The sequence below is a fragment of the Pogona vitticeps genome, chromosome 2 (genome assembly GCF_051106095.1).
Source record: "Pogona vitticeps strain Pit_001003342236 chromosome 2, PviZW2.1, whole genome shotgun sequence".
NCBI lineage: Eukaryota > Metazoa > Chordata > Lepidosauria > Squamata > Agamidae > Pogona > Pogona vitticeps.
This window is the reverse complement of record NC_135784.1, coordinates 233,334,736-233,360,028: the sequence shown is the minus strand read 5'-3', so window position 1 is coordinate 233,360,028 and position 25,293 is coordinate 233,334,736.

Here is a 25,293-nt window from a genome sequence, read left to right as displayed (position 1 = left end):
CCTTGCTAAGTATGTGTGCAGTAAAGAAAGCAGCAAACACAAATCTGTAATTTCAAACAATTGTAAGTAAAGATATTTTTTTTAATTCAGTTTGCCTACAAATGTCTCAGAGTGAGTTATTGAGAGTTTAAGTCCTGGTTAGAGATGGGGGTATTTGTATTCGCATATGAGTACGAATATCCCTACACAGGTGGAATTAGTGAGGGTCCAGCCCCATGGGGCCGGACTGTTCACTCGCAATGTTGCCACTGCCACCAGCTCTGCCATGCCTTCCTATCGTGCCGTTGTCCGCAATCAATTTCCCAGTCCTGGCAGGAGGCGGTATGACAAGCCTCTCTCCTAGGTCGGAGAGTGGCTATTCCACTGCGTAGAAGCGGCAAAATCGTGAGTGGACAATCCAGCCCCATGAGGCTGGACCCTCATTATTTCCACCTGTGCAGAGATATTCACATTCGTATACAAATACCCCCATCTCTAGTCCTAGTTAATGAGAAAGGGGTAGACTACCTGGGGATTCACATCTGTGAATCTCTGTATTTCTAATGTGTACCAAAAAGAGAATTTTACCAGAAATTCAAAAGTCTGCAACAAGCTGCTCCCATTCCTGATCATCTGAGATGCCCTAACCTTGTGTGCTGATTAAGGCTGGTGGCAGTTATAGTCCAACAACACTGTTAGGCTGTGCTCCACCCATAACTGTTTTAGACAGTTTGTGAATTAGATACCTTCTATTACTATTAATCGCTTTAATGAAAATCAATTGAAAACTAGCAAATTAATTGTGAACATTTCCACTGAAACTAACTACTTAAAATCATTATAGGACAATGAAACAGATCATTTTATTTTGTTTTGTTGTATTGATGTGACAGATCTCGCCATTTATGGCCTCCAATAAAACCTGGCAGTACCTTGATATCTCGTAGTGCCTTCATTTGACAGGAAGCCTTAGAATGCCATGGCCCTGGGTAGCCAGACACAAATACAGCATTTCAAAACCTGCTGGAGTCAAGTGTGATGTTCTGTTGCTAGGTAACATCGGAATAAAATTGCAATCATGGTAAAAGTTCAGGGGATAAACCCACTTTTGTCAAAGAGCTTGAGAAAGTTAGTTGCTCTCCCAATCGTTGTGTTAAATTCACTGAAATATAGGGCTGGGCTGCTTTCCTCTTAAATTAACAAAATCTGGAAAGACATGCTTTTTTCTAGTGCTTTAGAAGGTGTTTTTTTCAGACACAAATGATTAAGAATCTATTGCAGATATTTTTCCCTTGGGGGAAAATGAACCTTATCACTAAAATGGACCATATGTATTTGCAAATGAACATGATAATGGTTGTGATCCAGTAGTAATTTGGGACTAGAGTAGTCCCACTGATTAAGTGGAAATTTGTTGAGTCATTTCCTTGATAAGCTCCGCCAAAATCAGATCTGCTCTAGCTGTGACTTAATACTGAATTTGACAATGAGCCTTAGAAGCAGCAGTAAAGTCAGCAAATTTGATTTACATTCTGGGTTGATAAATACCTTTATTGGGCCATTAAGCCCAGAATTTTGTTTCTATAGGTGACCACATGCACCTCTCCTCCACCACCCCCTCTAGATTTGCTTTGGAAATTTAACTGCAGGAATTTCAGAAGGCTGCAAGATGGGGATACCCCTCAATGATATTACGAGACAGTGAACAAGTCAGACCAAATCACATTTGACTTTGTAAAAAGGATTAACATTCAGCAAATGTTTAAAATATATTTGTCCACCTTGTGCTTCCCAAGTGTGGAAAACACGAAATGCACTTAGTAAAGACATTCACATGCAACATGTTTAATTCAGAACACAAGATGAGATCCAGATAAACAGTGAGTCCTATATGCATCTGCTCAACAATAAGTCTCAGGTAAGGGTATATATGATTGCAACCTTTTATGAATGTAAATCCCTTTGAAATCCTATCAAAATGAGGCCCACAGGAGATAAGAGCTAAATCTCCTGGTGAATTCTTAGATCACTATTGCCTACATAGAAACAGATTTCAGGGGAAGGGATATTTCAGGAAGAATTCATCAAGAGTTCAACCCTAATCAACCCACAGCTTGAATAAGGATTGTGGGTTTTTTTTGCCCAATTGCATATGTCAACCAATTCATCAATGCACAGATGTCTGTACTGCTAACCCTCTCCCTCTCACGCAGGCGCACGCGCGCACACACACACACTTTATGCATGGGTCCCATTAAAACAATTGTCATTGTCTGCATGTGTTCCATCTCAGTTCCATCTAACTGCTCTGATTATAAGCCTTGCCCCCCTCCATCCACAAAAATATCATCAGGGGTTTCACACTAACCCTGATGACGACAGCAGAGACAAAGGCTTTTCATCACAATAAACGTGTTAATTCACATCAGACAAGAAATGAAACAAAACAATTTTAAAAAAAGAGATGAAACATTGTGGCACCTTAAAGACCGACTGTGATATTTGAATGTGAGATTCCATGGATAAAGTCCACTTCCTCAGAATAAGGGGGGGGACTTCATGAAAGTTCACATTGAAATATAGCAGCTAGTCTTTTAGCTGCCACATTTGGTCTCTTGGTTGTTGCTGTTTTTCTTTTTGTTTGTTTCCTCTCTGATATGCTTACACAGACCTGTCATGGCTACCACCTCGAAAACTGCAGCTGTCTTAATCCAATCACTTTTATCAGGATGACTGTGTTATCACGGAAGACTTCTTTGTTAACTACCCTTGTTAAAACAAGGATCAATGTATACACTACTTACATTCCCGTTCCCTCACACTCTACTCATACAATATGCCTAGCCACCCGTTCAGCCTTCCAACCAAGCCTGGGTATAAGAATCTGGCCACCAAGGCACCCCTCCATGCATCTGTTTGGAAGCCAGCTGCACCCCACAAAAGTTTGTCCTGAATAAAAGCTCGTGAATCTCCAAGGTACCATAAAGCTTTGTTGTTTCTGCTGCAGCAGACAAATATAGCTGCCTCCCCTTTGGAATTTTTTGTTTTTACATAGGATGAATTTCAGCACTATAACTCATTAGCCAACAGAATGAGTACCTTCAGATTGAGACTCAACAATCTGGGTATTGAGCCAGACTGCATCCAATCAAAGGACCATTTCTAGATATCATTATGAAGCAGCAATAACCCTGGTCATTGTCCAGAGGGTATCCCATCAAGATTAAGTGGGACTCCTCCCTTTCCCACCCTATGTGTAAACACTTGATCATGAGTGGTTTTTCCTGCCTTCGGGTTAGTATGACAGAGGGTGCCAGAAGACTGGCCTGAAAGACTGACTCTTTCTCCTCCACCAGTGTTGCCTATGCCATTTTTCATGGGAATTGTGCGAACCTGCTATCCTTCCTTCATAATGGTGTTTCCCCTCCTCTTGAGCAATCTTGACTTTGCCTTAGCCAATGTACCTTTAGGATCTTGGGCTGCAGCTGCCCAATGTTCTGCTGATGCCCTACAACCCAGTCACCTGCTCAGGCCCATTGTGATGGAAGAGCCAAACATCCTTCTGGCCTCATTTCCCAAAGCAGGGATGGACGAGCCAATGAGCTCACTAGGCTGTGCTTGCCTGCAGCCTGCATATGTTTATTTCCTGGTGGAAGATGTGGAGCCTATTTAACAGCATATTTATAAGGACTGCACTTTGGCTAGTCCCTATTTAAGTGCATGAGCCACTTCCATAGACCATCTCAAGTCAATCCCTCTGCCTATGGCCTTGGTTTTAGTGAGTCTGATCTGTTGAATTCTCTTGATCTATGATCAGGCTTCCTGCTCCAGGTGCCACGTTTTGAACAAAATTGCCTTAACTAGCTGAAGTCTTAGCACTCTGCTTTTCTTACCTTCTCCAGGAATTGAAGTCCAACCCGTTCCAATCAATTTTTAACCACAAATGGTTATACTATCAAAGCTAATCTCCCCGTGCTGAAGTCTGATTTGTGGATTTTTATTGAATTCTTTTGATTATGTATCTTGTCTATTTGACACTCACTGGGTTATCTGCTGCACTGCACACAACCTAATTAATTCCCTATTAGAATGTGTAATTTTAATTCTAATGTATATAATATAATTCTTATCATAATTCAGCACCCAGTATGTGATTGGTAATCCTAACTTAGAGTGGACCCACTGAATCCGTTTCTGAATTGTAGGTTAACACTTACGTACATTCCAATGAGTCTACTCAGGTTGGAACTCCCAATAGGATAGTGGTTAGTATGTTTTTGTACACTTGCTGATGACACATAATAATTCAAGAAGATTTAAAATGCATTGCAAAGTGTACCAAAAGGATCTCCGTAGATTGGGGAGATTAATACTAAAACAGCAAATGCACTACAAAGCATAGAGTGATACAAATGACAAAACTGGGCTATTGTGCTTTGAACAGACCCTGAGAAAACAGGACTGATGAGAAAGAAAATAGTTCTATGAAAAATGAAAAGTGGTAGGAAAAGAGGAAGATGGAACCTGAGATTGATTCACTCTGCAAAGAAACCCACAGGCTTTAGTTTGCAAGAACTTGCCAAGACCTATTGATGAGAGAGTTTTGGATGTCATTAATTCACAAGGTTGGCATAAGCTGGAAATACACTGAGGCAAAGAAATCCTAATGACATAGATACACTGATGGGATGTCACTTAATGGTGGCTGACTCCATGAAGACCTCAACATTTTGCTCACCAATATGCAATAAAAAAGACAAAATCCACGTGGAGCATACGCAATTAGATGAGAAACTGAAAGTAAAATTGCTAATATCATATTTCCCTTACATAGGAGTGGGGAATTGGGGATCTTTTAGTTATTATGGACTATAACTCCCAGTGATGTTTACTATTAGACATACTGGGTGGGGCTGATCTGAGCTGCAAATATCTGAAGAAGCAAACAGGTTTCCCCATCCCCTTTATTCTCCTCCTCCTTGCCCTCTTCCTCAGGAAGTTGGAAGTCTTTACGGCTATTTTGATTTGGGAGGACAAGATGCTAAATTGCACTCAGACCACACTCCAAGTCCTTTGGTCAAAAAGTTCTTCCTCCTACACATCTTATCCCCTTTATTTTACCTTGAATGATCAGATGAAATGATCTGTACTTCTCATTTTTTCATCACATGCCACAAGTATTCTACCTTTCTGCATTTTATATATTTTATGCTTTGCGCTCCATGCTAATTCACCTGACACACTTCTATGGTGTGTTCACATATGGAATTCTATGTACTGCTCTGGTCACTAACCATCAAAAGGACATTTTGGGAAAAGTGCAAAAAAAAAAAGTCAACCAAAAGATTCAAGAGACTGGGGAAATTCCCCCATAAGGAAAAGTTACAATGGTTGGGACTGCTTAGAATGGGGGCGGAGGTGAATGAGGCAGGTAAGGAGACACTAGATTGTGGTGTATAAAACAATGTTTACTGTTAACAAAGTGGATAACACTAGAACTAGAATCAATATTATTAGTTATGATTATTACAAATTACCCCCAGCAAGAGAAGCATTTTATACTTTGAATTCCAGTTGGTGAGGAAAACCAGAGGTTGTTGTGGCCTTGTATTCATGGTCTGCTGATGGGCTTCCCACAGGCATCTGATTGGCTCTGTGGGAACACAGTGTTATGCTAGGTGTTTGGCTTGAGCCATCCTACTTCATCGTATGTCAGTATGAAATGCTAGAATTAGACAACAGAAGCATCCTGTAGATTAATCATTTGCCAAATCCCTCATAACCTTCCAATGCAAACAAACCCTCACTGAGTAGGTGTGTTTATAGATGCCAAGAGATGAGACAATGCAGAGGATGGCAATGTCGCCAACAGGAGCGGACATATGGCAAAAAGGTGGTAATGGTAGTAAATGTGGGCAATACATGAGTGTAACAACCCATCAGATCATAAGACTTATTCAGTAGCTATTCTACAGTGAGAAATGCTCTTCAGCATGAGAAATGCTTCGTTATACATCTAGGACAGTGATGGTGAACCTATGACACATGTGCCAAAGCTGGCATGCAGACCCCTCTCTGTGGGCACGCAAGCCATGAGTCTCTGGATTGCTACTCCAGCAGCCAAACCTGAGGAGGCAGCTTCGTCTGCTGTGCTAGCACCACGACAGGCGGCAGGCCAGGATCTGGAGCATCTGGCACTGGCAGTGGCGGGCCAGTCAAACTATAGGTAGTGGCGGGGTTGGGCATGACTGGAGGCAGATCCAGACTGGAGTCTGGAGGCACCTGTGTACCCAGGATTCTCCCTTCCACTTACGCCGCCACTTGTTTGTTTTTCCCAGTTTGGGCACTTGGGCTCAAAAAGGTTCGCCATCACTGATCTAGGAGATCAGGATTTCTCCTCAGAAATATACCAACAACAGTATAAAACAGCATTATGAAATAACGTTAGCATATGGTTAAGAATGCAACACTATTTTTATATTAACAAATCACAAAGAAATGGAAAGGTGAAAGGAATCAGTCCTATTTATCTGGAACCTAAGACTCCCTTCCATTGCTGATCCAGTTAAATAGTATTTACTTTTGCATGCCTAGCCAAATTCTACTATGCACCTTTGTAACCATGGAAATTAATGGCTGAAAAGTTCAAACCAGGTGCATAATACAGTGGAGCACTTTAAAACCACACCCTGCATCTTTCAATTAAAATTACTGCTACAATGAATCAATGAAAACAATAGAATTTTGCATGCACAGGGCAACAAGTATAAATTAAACTGTCCTGATACTTAAGGATGTGCACTTTTCCTTTTTGTTTCATCGCCATTTCTTTCAAAGGTGCCTCTTTCATTTTTCATAATTTTTGTGCACTAGTCCTTTCGTGTTACATGGAAGGGAAGGCCTCCTTCGGGTTATTCATTTCGTTTCCCCGTTCATGTTTTCTGGGACTCCGCAGCTCTAAAGAACCCTTATAAACTGCTCCAAGAAAGCAGAGGCAAGGCCAACCAAAAATTCGTCTACTCCAAATGCAGGCAATAGTACATGAGATAGAAAAATCACAAGCAGGGGGCGGGGAAGAGAGTAAAGTACCCCAAAAATTAGAAACAAGAAGACAACAGGATGAATCCAGTGCCACCCACCCAGCACAACAGACCCTCTGGGCCTGGGTAGCACAATAGAAAAAAGGAAAAGGAAGCAGCCAGCCAGCATGGCACTGGAAGAAAACACATGGTACCACTGTCAAAATAGCTTCAGGGATGGGAGAAGAGTGTGGAAGTGGAAGGGTTCACACCCCTTACCTACGTGCTCCACTCCAGGTCTGAAGTGTCCCTGCAGTTCCTGTTAACTTCATTTTTAGTGGGAAATCCTGCTGTAAAATTCTAATTGGCCCTAAAATCTGACAAATAGTAGAATAATAAGCACACTTGGAGATCATTCTGCCCAGGCCTACTCAGAAGTAAGTTCCACTACGTTCTATCAGAGTTAATTGCTGGTAAATGGGAAAAATATGAAGACCTAAAAAAAATGATGATGTGAGCAGGAAGGGGCCGCCAGAGTTGTTTGCTAACACCGATTTAGAACCTCAAGGGATGAGGTAACCAGCTGGGGGGGTTGATCTGGAGCCAACAAGTGACAGGTGGGAAAAGGTTTAAATGTGCTCATGATGCCTTTTCCTGATACATGTCACCCATATCTGTAGCTGCCTTTTTTTAGAGGACAAATAGCTGTAGAAGTAATTTGTCCCACTTTTAGCAGGCAAAATGGCCATATGCACATCTGCATGTGACATCTAATTGGGCTGTCAAGGCTTGTATTGCATCTCACCGAGTTCTTTTCTGACTGCTTTTTCTGTCTGATGGATCCTACAGAGAGGATTTCAGTTTTGCAATCACTTTCTTCTGGATTGTGTGACAAACACAGCACACAGATGGATCCTGAGCATCACTTTGGCCTCAACTGACTGTTTTCCCCTGAGGGGTTCCATGGCCTGCATCTTCCACAATCCCTTAGCTGGAAGGGCTAGCAACCATATTGGAAGGGGGGGGCTCTTCATATTGCCATCCAGGCTCTTTTCTGGGCTCTGGGTACTTCCTGTACATTAAGAAATCCTCATTTAATTTGTCTAGAAGAGTACAGGTTAGTGTTTCGGGGGCTACACCTCACAGAATTCCCCAGGCTAAATCCTCCAGAGTTTAATCGAAAAATACAAATATGCATACCTGTAATGGACACCATCTAAATTATATTTGTTTGGTCAGTTCAAGGAATCATGCAAAATAGCCATTATTATTACAACCCCATACTTTTGCTGCTTGTTTGTATTCCTTCTATTCTGTATCTAAGTGCATTGGCACTTGAATTCTTTGTAATGTTGTGGCATTACAATATTGGCTTCATCCTCATGAGGCGTGTGGCTCAGACTGATGTGGGTCGGAACTGTGGTCCCTTTTCCCCATAGATCTGGAACCACTCAGTCCAAGTTTCCATACCTTTTAGCCAGTTCGTCTCATGAAATTGATCAGCTTTGTCCATTTCACCTGGAAAGCCCAGAGACTTTCAGATGATGGCAAAAGGGTTGTGGGGAAAGGGCAAGGAGAAGTCATATTAAGTTACTAAAAGAAACAAGAAGTCAACCAGTTTGCGGAGAACACTTCCACAGCTGACACTCTGCTGATGTCAGGGAAGTTCTAATTACATAAGCCCCCATAGGAACAGGGCTTGTTCAAGGCAAGTGAACAGAAGTGGATAACAGATCTGGAGGGGCTCAGGTTCTCCCCCCCAAAAAACAAACAAACCAGTTTTGAAGCAACAGAATATAGTCCTGAAATGGGAGGGAAGTAAGAGGAATTGATTCATGTCTCCAGTAATGTCATGTAAATCCGTTTACTAATTTAAATCAATGGGTGTCTCTTAAACAGGAGCAAACAGGATGTCTAAAGGGGCCCAGATTCTTAACTTTCAATGTAATGTAAGATATGCTACTTGAGTCCTACAGAAAAATTCTCATACAGACATAGCAACTTGCAACAGCAACAAAATGCTGAAAGTAACGATTGTGAGCTGCTCACTGAGCTGTTTTACTGGTAAGCCACCGAAAGGAAATATATATAGTGAGACACACTTCACGTCCTGTTTTGATGAAATTAAACTAAGCACACAACCCTTCGAATCCCTTTATTCCTCTTTTGCTGTCTTTGCGCTCAGCTGTGGCTCAGAGACAAGTTAATTTGCCCTCTTGTTCATATTTACTGGTGACTTTGAGTGCCTTATGAAATCTGAGCTTTAGAGAGAAAATAGCTAGTAAGAGAACGTGGGAAAAGAAGAGAAGTCTGCAATGCTCAGCACTGCCTGTTTGGTTGAGAAGGAAGAAACCATCCTCTTGCACAGCAACTAGGTTACATCAGCTAGTAAGTTGGGCTGTAAAGCTTTGCCTTTGCTTATCTTTTAAATATGTGTTAGTGTTTGCCTATAAAAAAAGGGGAGGCCCCATATCACTGGAATGAAAAAGTCCTATAGCTTTAAATAATAATAATTATCTGCCTTGCTTTCCCTCTGTAACTGTGTGGTTCCTGAGACAAAGTGAGCGGGAGAAGTTCATCCTCAGTTCACTGAAGAGAACATTCTGTTCTCTGCACAACAGGCAGGGCTGCTGTAGAACAAGATCAACAACATGAGCGCAGCAGCAGCAGCAGCCCCACAAAAGAGGTGCATTCTCAATCCCTGAACAAGTCAAAAGATTGTTCCATCTGCATTAGAAAAATAACACACACACACACACACACATACATATACATGGGTGGGCATGGATGTGAGATCAAGGTCAGCGAATTAGCCGACTTTCTGCCCTGAGAGCCGGATTGTTGCTCTTCGCTTGAAAGGGTTTCCCCCTCCCAGCTTCTCCGTCAATTTAATTATAGCAGAAGCAAGCCCAAGGAAACAATAGCCCCTCCCTGTCAAAATAAGCACACATGTGCTTTGTGCAGAGGCTGTTGAAAGTATTTGGGTATTTTTGTCTCAGTGGTCCCTCGATGCTGGCTTTCAGAAATATCTTTGGCTGGCTTAATCGCATTGAGTTCAGTGGGACTGCACATGACACTTCAGCACACAATTTTATCCAACCAGCATCTACGATTAAAGCTAACCAGAAGCTGTGTCCTTTAAAAACAGAAAGGAGTCTGCTGTTGTTCCTTCTGAATCTGATCTATACAATTAAACCTATCTTTTTAACCTTTCTTATTCAAAACGGTCCATGATTAATTTGTCCTCCTATTTGAATAATTCTGCCAAAGGTCAGGAGGAAAATTACCAGTCTTCATGATGTGCATCTTTCTCAAGATCAACGTCTTTAGAGGTGCTCAGGAGCCAAGGCTTACAGGTTTGTTTATCTTATAGGGATGCTGCACATTCAGTACAGGTTTTCATCACAGCTGGAAAATTTCAAGGAGGTAACCATGTTAGTCCGTTTCAATGTGTGGAGCAAAATTAAAAAGAAAAGAGTGGTGGCAACTTGAAGTTGACTAAGAGATTTATTTCAGTGTGAGTGTTTCTATCCCCTTCACGGATTGCTGCCTTGTCATGGTGAAGGGGCTTGAGTAATTCAGAGAAGATATGGGCTATGCCATGCAGGGACACCCAAGACGGACAGGTCATAGTGGAGAGTTCTGACTAAACGTGATCCACCTGGAGTAGGAATTGGCAAGCCACTCCAGTATCTTTGCCAAGATTACCCCATGAACAGAAACAAAAGGCTAAAAGATATGACGCTGGAAGATGGGCTTCTCAGGTCGGAAGGTGTCCAACATGCTACTGAGGAAGAGTGGAAGACAAGTACAAGTAGCTCCAGAGCTAATGAAGTGGTTGGGCCAAAGCTGAAAGGACACTCAGCTGTGGACATGCCTGGAAGTGAAAAGAAAGTCCAATGCAAAGAAAAATACTGCATAGGAACCTGGAATGTACAATCTATGAACCTTGGTAAGCTGGAGGTGGTCAAACAGGAGATGGCAAGAATAAACATTGACATCCTGGGCGTCAGGGAACTAAAATGGAAGGGAATGGGCAAATTCAATTCAGACGCTTATCATATCTACTATTGTGGGCAAGAATCCCATAGAAGAAATGGAGTAGCCCTCATAGTAAACAAAAGAGTGGGAAAAGCTGTACTGGGATACAATCTCAATAATGATAGAACGACTTCAACACAAATCCAAGGCAGACCTTTCAACATCAAAGTAATCCAAGTTTATGAATCAACCACCCATGCTGAAGAGACTGAAATCGACCAGTTCTATGAAGACTTACAACACCTTCTAGAACTGACACCAAAGAAAGATGTTCTTCTCATTCTAGGGGACTGGAATGCTAAAGTAGGGAGTCAAGAGATAAAAGGAACAACAGGGAAGTTTGGCCTTGGAGTTCAAAACGAAGCAGGGCAAAGGCTAATAAAGCTTTGTCAAGAGAACAAGCTGGTCATCACAAACACTCTTTTCCAACAGCACAAGAGGCAACTCTACACATGGACATCACCAGATGGGCAATACTGAAATCAGATTGATTATATTCTCTGCAGCCAAAGATGGAGAAGCTCTATACAGTCAGTAAAAACAAGACCTGGAGCTGACTGTGGCTCTGATCATCAGCTTCTTATAGCAAAACTCAAGCTTAAACTGAAGAAAGTATGAAAACCCACTGGGCTAGTCAGGTACAATTTAAACCAAATCCCTTTTGGATACAGAGTGGAAGCGAAGAACAGATGTAAGGAACTCAATTTGGTGGACAGAGTGCCTGAAGAACTATGGATGGAGGCTCGTAACATTGTACAGGAGACAGCAACAAAAACCATCCCAAAGAAAAGGAAATGCAAGAAAGCAAAGTGGCTCTCCGACGAGGCCTTAAAAATAGCAGAGAAGAGAAGAGAAACAAAATGCAAGGGAGATAGGAAAAATTACAGAAAATGGAGTGAAGATTTCCAAAGAACAGCAAGGAGAGACAAGAGGGCCTTCTTAAATGAACAGTGCAAAGATATACAGGAAAAGACTAGAAAGGGAAAAACCAGAGATCTGTTCAAGAAAATTGGAGATGTTAAAGGAACATTTCATGCAAAGATGGACATGATAAAGGACAAAAATGGTAGGGACTTTACAGAAGCAGAAGACATCAAGAAGAGGTGGCAAGAATACACAGAGGAATTATACCAGAAAGATATGAATGTCCCAGACAACCCAGATAGTGTGGTTGCTGACCTTGAGCAAGACATCCGGGCGAGCGAAGTCAAGTGGGCCTTAGAAAACATCGCTAACAAGGCCAGTGGAGGTGATGACATTCCAGTTGAACAATTTAAAATCTTAAAAGATGACACTGTTAAGGTGCTACACTCAATATGCCAGCAAGTTCGGAAAACTCGGCGGTGGCCAGCAGATTGGAAAAGATCAGTCTACATCCAAATCCCAAAGAAGGGCAGTGCCAAAGAATGCTCCAGCTACCGTACAAATGCACTCATTTCACATGCATGAATTGAACATTGATTAGACAATTATACTTAAAGGAAGGAAGCTTGGTATTGAAACTTAAGAATCTTTTTCCTGAAAACAAAACTGACAACAATTTTGCAAAATGAAACCTGTTTATGTTATGTGTAACAGCTATCTAAGGCAGTGGTTCTTAACCTTTGTTACTCAGATGCTTTTCAACTGCAACTCCCAGAAACCCCAGTCCGCACAGCTGGTGGTGAAGGCTTCTGGGAGTTGCAGTCCAAAACTCCTGAGTAACCCAAGGTTAAGAACCAGTGATCTAAGGCACTGGCAAAATGCCTAGAAACAATGGCTTTGAATGTTCTATGACTGCTTGGAATTCCCTTTCTCTTTGAGGATGGAACTGAACTACAGACAAATTAACCCTAGAAAGCCTAATATAGCCAAAGTGGAACTTATAAACTATACCCTGGACTTTGAACTGGATGGGACCTTGAGCTTTTACGTGGGGAAAACTCTCTATGTTTGAGACTGGATTCAAGTTTAATGGAACTGGATTGATTACTTTAAGCATATGGACAACCTTAACTTGGAATACCATTTTTTGAGAATTGGAACATAATGGCACAACAAGGACAATTTTAGGAGGAAACAAAATCTACCCTTAAAGCAATTTTAGAAATAATGAGATCCCACAACGAAGAGGCAAAATTATTCACAGCACAGTTGAAGAAGAATTATAGTCAACAGGAGACAGGAAATAATGAACAAGGAAATGAGAGGGTAGTGGATGGCATATGCCAGTCTAAAGAGGGGCTGGAGCAAATTAATGGGGAAAACCTAGTGGAGTCGAGGAGAGTTTTTAGGGAAGATAAGGGGAGAAAATCAGCAGAATTAATTTAAAAATATCCTGGAAGATCTATTGGAAATAGACCAAGTGTATAAAGCTCTATTGGAAGTGAACCAAATGCATAAAATGACCTCAGAGGACACAAAAGATGGCAGAATGTTTAGAAAGACAGAAACAAAAATTGAAAAAAGATTAAGAGAAGGAATTACTTAGAAAGATGAAAAAGGGAAAAACAAGAAGGTGGCCCTCAATGTTGGAAAGCATATATATATACCTAACTTCTGGAATTGAAAAGGGGCATATCTTATATATTAAAAAGAGAATTAAACTGAAATAAGGGTAAAGGCATAATATGGTGGGGTGGGTTTTTTTTTAAGTCAAATTGAAGATAGATATAAGGTTGAGATAAACAAATCTCAAAACAAATAATGAACATGCATTAGATATGATATTGTTGTAAACAGGATAGAAACGTGGAGATAGAAATGGCTAAACAACTATAGAAAGAAAATCTGTATAAAATGCTCTAGATAATATCTATTATGTGTTAAGAGCTTACTCAGTTATCATTGGTTTGTCAGTTAAATCACCTCAGATTACAGTGGTGCCCCGCATAGCGACGTTAATCCATTCCAGATTAATTGTCGCTATGTGAAAACATCGCTAAATGGAATGGAAAAACCCATAGGAACGCATTAAACTTCATTTAATGCGTTCCTATGGGGCCCAAACTCACCGTTCAGTGAAGATCCTCCATAGCGCCGCCATTTTCGCGCCCTCGGTAAGCGAGGAAATCGCACGAAAATGGTTGTGGTGGCCATTTTGGGCACCCGGTGGCCATTTTCGGACCTCCGATCAGCTTTTTAAAAAACATCGCAATTCGAAGATCGGTAAGCAAAATGCTTACCAATCATCGCAATGCGATGTTTTGCCCATTAAAACATTGCAATGTGATTGCATTAGCGATCTAAAAAAATAGATCGCTATGCGGATTTGTTGTTAAACGTGCGCTCGTTATGCGAGGCACCACTGTATATAGATTTGGAACTGGAGTTACTTTTATTAAATATGTTATCAGAGGATTTTGAAAACATTTTATACTATGAGAGTAATGATAACAACCAATACTATATGCTAAAATACATACATGAACGGTTTGAATGATCGAAAGATGTGTGGAATTTGGGGGGATAATTGGGAAGACACTAAGATGCAAAAATAAATAATTGTAAGCAACCCATGTAACACTATGTTTGATAAGTATGAACCAAATGTAGATAGATTGAAAAACTAATAAAATGTATTTTTAAAAAGAAAAAAGAAAAAGAACTTTTCGGTCATAAATATAGCCAAGAGAATGGATGAACCAAGAGTCTTGTTAGTATAAATAGAGAGGGAGAGAGAGCTCTTACAATCCTCGGTCTTTATTTAATTCTTTTGATGTGTATTGGAATCTGTGAATATATCCTACTTCAGCTTTCGGCTAAATGTTCCTTTGTAACTTCTTTTCTCCACAACAAGTACCATTCAGGCAGTACAGATTGCAGTTTAAGGAGTGGCTGCTACTAATCCATAAGTTCTGAGTCTCTGTCTTATGGATGCTGTTATACTGAAGGGCTTTTCTGTAGACAATACTTTTTTGTGCTGTGTTGTGGGTAAAAGCTGGGGAAATATAAGCAGTGGCAGCTGGTCATGAGTCATGACTCCAACTGGAAAGGTGTAATGAATCCATTGCAGGTTTTAATCTGCTCTCCATCCCAGGTACTTGAGCCTATCCCCAGACTAGGTTCAGCATTTTCAATAACTCCTACAAAGTGCAGACTAAAACCCTGAGTGGATTCACATACACTGGAGTCATTGCTAGCTGCCAGAGCCTGTAAGTAACTCATAATGATCAGTGGGTTTTTGATCTCACTTGGAAGCATCACATCTTCCCCAGGCCATCCCATGTTTTCTGTGTATATATACTGTATATATATATCTGTGGTCACACTATTATGCTCCATGTGTCCAAGGAAGTCGATTGTACTGTAATTCATGGAAGTTCACACTGAAGTAAGTCTATTAATCTTTAAAGGACTACAACTCTTTTGTTTTTATTTTTGTAGAACAAGCCAGAAGAATCTGCATCTTCAACATGAAGCAAATATGCAAATCATGCTTCCTTTTTGTTGATCCATAAGGCGCTGCAGGTTTTAGGGCTGCTGTAAAATAGCCACTTACAGCTCAGTTGTATGTCTGTTTATACTGTGTATGTCTCACTGCGATAGCTGCAACTGGCCACAGTTTTTGAGAGCAAGCTTATCTTATGTCAACAAGTAAAAAGCCATGACATTCCCCGCAAGCCATTACATTCCTTGCAAGGTAGGAATCCCACTGAGTAACAGAAGTGACAAAAATAACTTTTCTGGACTATGAATCCCAGTACTTGTCAGTAGCCTGGTCAATGGTGATGCTGGCTGTGGGATTCTGAGAGGTACAATAGGACCCCTGTATCCACAGGATCAGAATCCATGGTTTCAGATATCCATAGTTTACCCCACTTTCAAATACAATATATAAGGACGTGGACCTTGTGGCATTTGTCCCCCCCCCCGCGCTTTGTGGCCTTTGCCATGCCTCCTTGTATGTTGTATGTAGAGTTCACTGCTATCTAAAGTTTCAGGCATTTGTGGTAGATTGTGGAATGGATCCCCCTCCCCTCAGATACAGGGGTCCTACTGTATAGTCCCCAAAAAGTAACTCTTTTACCTTCTGAAATTCGGTTGCGGAATGCTAACCAATCCTTAAAATGTGATTGCTTTTAAAATCAAAAGTCAAGGAGGGGGTGAGGAGGTTGCTCATAGAGAAGAAAGGGGGTGATGTGTTCTTCCATGACCTTTTTATACAAATCATAACAAATGATTACTCCAGTAGTCTCCAGATTTAGTTTAAATATAGGAAACTGAAGAGCTGATAGGCTTTCTCTCTTCTTCATTATCTAACCTGTCCTTCCTATCTTTACAAGCAATTCAAATCTGGGTGTGAGGAATAAGGAATATAAACACGTTGCTGCTGAACACAGAAAATAAAATAAATAGCCTTCATCCAACTGAAGAAAAGTTATGGTGGGGCAAGGGGAAGCTCTCCCGTAGAACAAAATGGGAAGAGTCATCACTTTTCTCCCCCACACTGCAACCTGAGTGATGTCAGGCCAGCTCTTTATCATCAGTATTCAGGCTGTCAATCCTCAGACAGGACCAATTTAGCAACGCTACCAAACAGGAAACCTCCAAATACCTACTCTAGAGGTGGGGTGGGCAGCTGAAAGGATTATGCAAATTTTCTTCCTCTTACTTCAAGGTGCCCTGCTTTTCTGCTTCCAAGGCAGACTCAGAACAAATACAACAATCATATAGCATAAAGATTTGTGTTCTAGCATGAGTTTTCATTGATTAGAACCAACTTCATGAGAGGCAGAGATGGATACATGAAGAACTTCAGGTGCACCGTGTAGATGGTTGGGGTTGAGATCTGAATGAAACTGGGTGCAGAGAATACTGAGAGTCCCAATTCTATAAGAATTGCTGGATAGCTCAGTGGTTTGGTATCTGCCTGCAGAGCCAGAGGTTGGGAGTTCAATTCTCCACTGTGAATCCTTGACTGGACTCAGTGATCCATAGGATCCCTTCTAGCTCTAGAGTTCTAAGATGATGGCAGTGGTGATGATTATCATGATTAATACTAGCCAATAAAAAGCATCTGCTGATCATAAAACCTAGGAACAAATGCACTGATTTCATAACATGAAGTATTTATTTAATGCATTAATTTGTGGGGAGGGGAAAGATCTTGTTCTCCTCCATCAGTGGACTCAAACTTCCCCACAGTAAGGCACCCTCTTCAATTAGTTTCAGACTCTTTCTTCAAGGGGAAGAGATAAGGTTTGCCCCATAGGCCATCCTGTAGCCTTTCACTGTAAATGTTTAAGTCTCTTTTTCAAGTGCCCTCTTCAAACTGCCCCCCTCCAAAATGTGACATATGGGACAGTGACTTTTCTGGATTATGAGTACAACTCCCAGAACCCGCCAAATACCATAGTCATTCTAGGAGCTATGGTCTAAAAAAGGTGTTTTTCCAGGCTCCTGTTCAGAGCATCTCAAAAACTGTGTGATACAGGGGGGTAAGTTAGAAACTAGATGTGGTATTAAGTTAATTGAAGGTAGGGAGAAAACCCTTGGGAAATATGAGAGAATGGCCTAAAACATGGGGGTGGGGGAATCTGTCAAGATGCTTCTAAAATGTCTAAAAAATAACTAAAAAACATTGCCTGTTGAACCAACAAAGTAATGTCCATTTAATTACATTACTTTTACCATGTTAATGCCAGGCTATCTCACTTTGGACCCATGATGAGAAGGTAGGATTCCCTGGAAAAGACAGTAATGTTGGGAAGGCAGCAGGAAAAGAGGAAGAACAAATACAAAATGGATTGACTCTCTAAAAGAAGTCACACGCTTGAATTTACAAGAGCTGAGCAGGGTGGCGATGGACAGGACATCTTGGAGATCACTCATTCATAGGGTCACCATAAGTTGGAGACAACTTGACGGGACCTAACCATATTAGGTAACTATTAGTTGTAAGCACTGGAAAAGGAAGGAGATGTGAAGAGTCAGACTCTCCCTTGCCAAACGTAGTAATGGAAAGTACTATGCTGATAAAAGGGGAAATAAGAGGGCTTGTTTTTCATGTTCTGGACATCTCATGTATTGTGTCCCTGGACACCATGCTTGGAAGTTCTCTCAGGTGCTTTGGAACTAGAAGGTTGCTGCTAGTGAGTCCAGAATGAATGCTAGCAACTTGCTCTCGGCATCTACTTTGGGTATTTTTTTTATTACTGTACTTTTCACTGTAATCTTGGGAGTCCCCCCAAGCCACACACGTTATTATTGAGGGCCCTGAAGTGACCCTTCACTTCCTGACAAAAGTGGAATATGGGAGTAACTGAACTGTATTGTGCTCCCATCATTACTATCAGGCAACCTCCCCTGGTAATCTTGGAGGATTTTTCCTAATGTTATCATTCTTACCATGTAATTGAAAATGTTCTCACGTTCAAAGGGGCATGTGATATAAGGGCTCCATGTACATTTCTAACCAAGAACACCATCAAACTAATTCAGAGTTATTGGACCACAGGGATAGTTATCCATAGGGAAGCATCAAAGTTTGGTTGCTCATTTCACATAAACTCCTATCATTCTGGCATGTTCATTGCACTTTTTATCTGCACCTCCTGTATACAAAAATGTCATCCTCTTTCTCTTACTGCCTGTCGTCTGCCTCCACTGAGTTTAACAAATTTACAGGCCAGCTTTGATCACTGCAACATTTGGGAGGGGGGGTCTTCCACACCCACATTCTTTGGTCTCTTCTTCATGTGAATGGATTATTTTCTGTATGCATACTGTCACTGCATTAGTATCCAATTATTCATAATTAATCCCTGGAAGTATCCATGTTTTGATTTCTGCTTGAAAGGGATGCTTTGAAAAGAGATTTCTCCTTCATTTTATCTTAATTTTTTTAATCATACACTGAGTCCCCAACACATGCAAGTGCTAGAAAGAAACACATAGCTTGATCCAGTTGATAGTAAGCAGCAAGTTCAACTCATTTCAATAGAACAAAGTTTTGTAGTTATAAATTGTGACTCAGTCATATGTTATTGTTAAATAATTACATGTTATAGTTGTAGCCAGAACCGTTTTTAGAATACAGAATGCAGAAAACATTTTTTCTTAGGCCACTCTGAATTGTACTTCCCTCCATACTTGAACAGGACAATATTTACCCAATTTTAATGTAGCATTCTGTATGTCCTTTTGTGAGTCTGGAGCAAAAGGAATTTGCCAGGGGGTTGACAACATTCAGAACAAATACACATGGCTTACGTCTGCAACTCTACAAAGACAGATGAATGCTGCACTTCTACAAAGACGGATTAATGCTCTTGCAGGGGAAAACGCATGAGCATTCCCTTCCTGCATTTTCCAGGTTTCTGAATTCCAGCAATACTTTAAAAAAATTATTCTGCTTACCTAGGGCTATTTATTCCAAATATTCTTGTGGCATTGCACAAAAGCTTATACTGTACAGTCAAATAATTCCACTCTTTAGAAGTTGCAGGGCTCTGAGGTGGATCTCAAGAATAACAATTAATAACATTGAAGAAAAGGTTTTCTGAAATAATTCAAATTCTGAAAGGCTTCAGAGAAGATGATAATGTGGAAGAGGTTTACAGAGGAATGCAGGTATATACAATATAAGACCTAAATATATACAAAAATAGAATGATGAAGGAAACATGTTTCAAAATGTTTTTAGTTCACAGGGCCTACTCGCATATACTGCTGTTTCTGTACTACACCAGTTCATTGACTACCATTATTTCACAACAGTGTGCTAGATTAAGTGGCTATTTTTACTGAATTGTTCCCTCTATGATTTGAAAAATTCTACACTGCAAATGAGCCACTGGGCTGTGCCTGCATTCATCTACCATTAACTTTAGTTCTTTTAGGAGAGAGTAATGGTCAATGATCTGAACCCATGTGCTGATATTTCTGGTGCTATGTGCTCTGCACCTCAAGGCTGTATGTTGGTTCAATGGCAAGACTGTAGGATATAGTTTCCAGATTTTAGAAATGTTACCTTTTTAAAATACAATCCCAGAATCCCCTAGCTAGCATAGCCACATACAAGGCTGGCTGACAGGTTGGTTTCCTTCAAATTAAAGAATGTTGGATGTTCACAGTGCAAACCATAAGCACAAACGTCAAACTTTCTGACATAAATATACTACTGGCAGACATTGGTATCCATCCACTCAGTTAAAAATAAGTCTATCAGTACCATTATTTTGTCAATCTCTTGCTTCTTCCTTCAGTTTACATTTCAGGAAAAAACCACAGCAAAAGACCTACTGTATTCACAGGAATAGACATTAGCAATATAGCAGTATTTTCTCAGCTTATGGCTCCATTAGCCAGAAGTACTCCAGAAAAATCCCATACAGAAACTAATTTTTTTCCTGTGAGATTCACTTAACTGTGTTTTCATAGAAGGCCATACTCTGGTCTTGAAGACCTTAAGCACACTGTGCTGGATTGTGGCTTACATCGTTATGGCAGAGGTGTGAAATGTGTCATTTCCACATGTTCGTAGACTCCAGCTGCCATCTTCTTTAGCTAGAATCATCAATGAGCAATGATGATGGGACTTGTAGTCAAGCTCATTTAGAGAGTCAAATATTTTCTACTTTGTTTAAGCTTATTGTTTGTGGAAAACCTGAAGCACAAGCAACTTGAATCAACACAGGAACAAGATCAAACTCTAGCAACCTCTTTCCAGGGCCTGAGTGTATAGAATCTGTTGCTTGCATCAGCAGTGGTTCCCTGCCCTTTAAATGCAAAGCAAGACAGTGTCTTCAGTCCCAGGTAACCTGGATATATAGTATATTTTCATTGCAAGTGGGTAAACCTGGATTGCTTTGCTAACTTTGCAAAGATAAGAGACCTGGAGCTTGAAAGCATAACTTCAGAAAATATAGTGCTACCTGCTTATTGCTAAGTTTTAAAGATAATGTCTTGCAAATGTTGTTTAAGGCCTGGGGTAAATGTTATCTTTTAAATGACTGAAAATGCTCAATGCCCCCAAAATCCCTCCTCAAAAGCAATATTTTTACAATAATGAGTAAATACTACATATTGTACCAAAAGTGTAGGATTTGCTAGAATTGTAAAAAGTAACATGAGCTGGCTCTCATTAACCACCACCCCACCTCCAAAAAGTAAGCTATTAAGTGGCACTAATATTTTTAGTGTACAGTTCCATACGTTATTTTGCTAGAATGCCTGATATTTCCGCAACTGCACTATTTAAAATGCATTCTGAGCAAAAGGCACTCTCCTCTTTCACCCTCAGTAAGAGATTCTTTATTTCCTCCTCACTTTCTGCCATCAGAGTGGTATCATCTGCATATCAGAGGTTGTTGATATTTCTTCCATCAATCTTAATTCCGGTTTGGGATTCCTCCAGTCCAGCCTTTCGCATGATGTATTCTGCATATAAGTTAAATAAGCTGGGAAACAATATACAGCCTTGGCATACTTCTTTCCCAATTTTGAACCAATCACTTGTTCCATATCCAGTTCTAACTGTTGCTTCCTGTCCCACATATAGGTTTCTCAGGAGATGGATAAGGTGGTCAGGCACTCCTATTTCTTTAAGGACTTGCCATAGTTTGCTGTGGTCCACACAATAGCATTCCACAAATGCTATCCAGGACCAACATAGTTGGCCATGACTTTTATTAGTAGTAACAAGCTGCCACTACCTCAGCACAAACCACTGTTTGCTGCTTATAACTATGAATCTGGGTCATTCGATGTAGCAGGCCACTCTCAAGCCTCTACCCATTCAGGCCCATAAGAGTGCCCACTACTTCTCTTCAAAAACTTGCTGCCACCAACCTATCCTTTAAATCAAAAGGACAAGGGTTTCTTTCAAACAAATAAAAGGTTTATTGATTACAAGAAATAAAAAGGATAAATCACTGTTATAAAATTAAGTTGACAATCACTGTTTCTCAGACACTAGCTCACACAGACTTTTCCCTCACTGAGAGGCTCTTTCTCACTCTATCAATCACTCTAATCACTCATCTTTCAAACTCTCCTGATCTGCCAAAACTCCACACACACACCTTATATAACTCAGCTCTTCCCACCTCTGCACCACCCTCCGTCCTCTCATTGGCTGAGGTTCCCCTGCCCAGCTGTGATGGACAGGTGAGAGCAGAGCTGAATGCCACATTCGATATACTAAAACAATGTGTTATTAAAACAGAAGGACCTGTGAGTTAACACGGAGATTCGTCTCCTTTTAGTAAACCAGACCCACAATCTTTCTTGGGCCCATACAATAGCTTGTACTCAGTGAAGAAACAAAGTCAATGCTAAGAATGTCAATTTACAGTTACTGCAAAGGGAAAATGTGAGATTATCCAAACCCCACACTTTGAGATCATCTTTGAGATGATTCACAAAGGTCTAACATTCACAGGACAAAAGTCCTAAGAGTACTGAATGGATGCAATGGATTGTTCCATGTATAGTCTGGACTTGAAGAAGTCGCATTTTTGCTCTTGGTTCCAAGCAGGAAATATTATTGTTTGTGACACCTAAAAATAACCAGTGCCATGTGATTACTGCATACGTTAGAAAATGGATTGATAATAGATAATGGAATTTCTGGTATGTGAAACCTCATCTATGAAATGCTAGACTTCCCTACCCCCCTTAAAGCTATAAACCTTCTCAGATAGCACTAAAGGTATCAGGACCGTGCAAAACAAGTACAATATAACAATCCAAGCTTATCAGATCATCAATAGGATGAAAAACAAAAGATTGGGGGATTCACCGTGCAAAGTACCAGGTTATTATTATCCTGAGGCTTCAGCAGACCTGTAATTTTGTGTATTCCATGATGAAAAAACAGTGGTCAACGGACTTTGGATTTTGAAATACTAACTCGTTTAACCTCTTTCAACAGAGGTTTTTAGGTTCTGACATGTTTTTAACCCTTAGAAAATAATAAGACTCCACCTCCCCATTTCTGGTTCTTTGCACATTTAAGGTTTTTGTTACTGCATTCTGTAGCTCTCACTAGTCAGAGCTGCAGGACCTGAAGCAACATTCAGAGCAGAAAACCTGGTAGATCAGACATGTCAGTCCAGTGCTTGCTCCTTGGATATGGGAGGGTCAGGAAGAGGATTTGGGGCCAGGGGAGACAAGATCATTATGTGGTAGATGCATAAACACATTTCCCAATACCTTTTATTATCTCTACAAGCAGCTGGAAAGGAGGTTGTGAGTTTTTCCTTGATAGAACCTAAAGAGCCTCCTCACAGTCTGTTTCATTTCCTTGATCATTTCCTTTCCAAGATGTTGTACAGAGAACACTTGTGTGTGTGTATGTGTGCTACAAACAACTGTAATAAGAAGTTACATTTGGATTGGGGTCATGGGTAGGCTTGCCAGATACACGGGTACTAAAAGAAGGACACAGAAAGACAAAAAGGAGGATATAAATAAAATAAATAAATAAAGGAGGACATACTGAATGTTTCATTTGAATCATTCCAGATTAAACCCACAATCAATACAATTTTATTACAATAGCTGCCAATAAATGTCTCTTAGTGAACCGACCAAGAAACAATCATGTTAAAAATTAAACATAAATTCAATTGAGGCTTTTTTTTTTTCAAAATACCGGGGATGGGCAGGCAGGTGGGGGTGGGGAAAGCCAGGGGGAAGGGGGTCCTTTCACCTCTCCCCCTCCCATCCAAAATTATAACATAAAATATACAAAAGCCTGACATTTTAAAGGTTTTTATCTTTGCCTGCCTGACGGAGGACATTAGGTTAAAAAGGAGGACATGTCCTCCTTTTGCCTGACATCTGGCAACCCTAGTAATGGGTCCAAAGGATTGGATTGATTCTTTCTCTCTTTAGTGATCTACCCAATGAAAGTGCTCCCACAACCTATGGAGGGGGAAGCATATGTAATCGCAAACTGAATCCATAGAAAGTGAGAAAACCTATTTGCTAGGTGGTATGCCTGGTACAGCAACATTCTAAATAGAATCATAGAATAGTGAAGGGGCCTATAAGGCCATCAAGTTTAAATCCCTGCTCAATTGCAGGAATACACATCAAAGGATATCTGCCAGGTGGTTGTCTAAGTTTCTGTTGAATTCCTCCAGTCTTGGAGCATTCACTAGCTCTTGAGGTAATTGATTTCACTGTCTTACTGCTCTTACAGTTAGGAAGTTTTTCCTGATATTCAGTTGGAATCTGGCTTCCTGTAACTTGAGCCCACTGTTGCATGTCTTGCACTCTGGGATGATTGAGAACAGATCCTGCCCCTCCTCTGTATGATAGCCTTTCAAGTATATGAAAAATATCATATCATCCTTATGTCTTCTTTTTTCAAAGCTAAACATGTCCAGTTCTTTCAGTCTTTCCTCATATGGCTTGGTTTCCAGTTCTATGATCATCTTTGTTGCCCTCCTCTGAACTTCTTCCAGTTTGTCAGCATCCTTATTGAAGTGTGGTGTATAGAAGTGGACACAATACTCAAGCTGAGGCCTGATTTGGAAATTATACTTCCGTTAATGCATCCTAAAACAGTATTTGCCTTTTTTGTAGCCACATCACACTGTTGATCCATATTCAGCTTATGATCTACGACAATTCCAAGATCCTTCTCGCTTATAGTATTGCTGAGCCAGGTATCCCCCATCTTATAACTGTGCATTTGGCTTCTTTTTTTTTTTTTTTTTTTTTTTTTTTTTTGAGGTGCAGTACTTTGCACTTGCCTGTTGAATTTCACTCTTTTGTTTCCAGCCTATCAAGATTATTTTGAATGTTGTTTCTGTCTTCCAGGGTATTAGCTATTCCACCCAATTTTGTGTCATCCACAAAATTGACAAGCATTCCCTGCACTCCCTCATCCAAGCCATTAATAAAAATGTTGAAGAGCACTGGATCCAGGACTGAGCCTTGGGGTACCCAGAGCACACCAGGCCCTCCTGCCTTCCACTGCCTCCAAGAGTTGGATCAAATTCATGTTGGTAGCTTCAATGACACTGTCCAACCATCTCATCCTCTGTCATCTCCTTCTCCTCTTTCCTTCACACTTTCTTAACATCAACCAAATCCCCTATGAATACACAGTGGAAGTGAAGAACAGATTTAAGGAACTAGATTTGGTGGACAGAGTGCCCAAAGAGCTATGGATGGAGGCTCACAACATTGTACAGGAGGCAGCAACAAAGACCATCCCAAAGAAAAGGAAATGCAAGAAAGCAAAGTGGCTGTCCAACGAGGCCTTACAAATAGCAGAGAAGAGAACAAAATGCAAGGGAGATAGGGAAAGTTACAG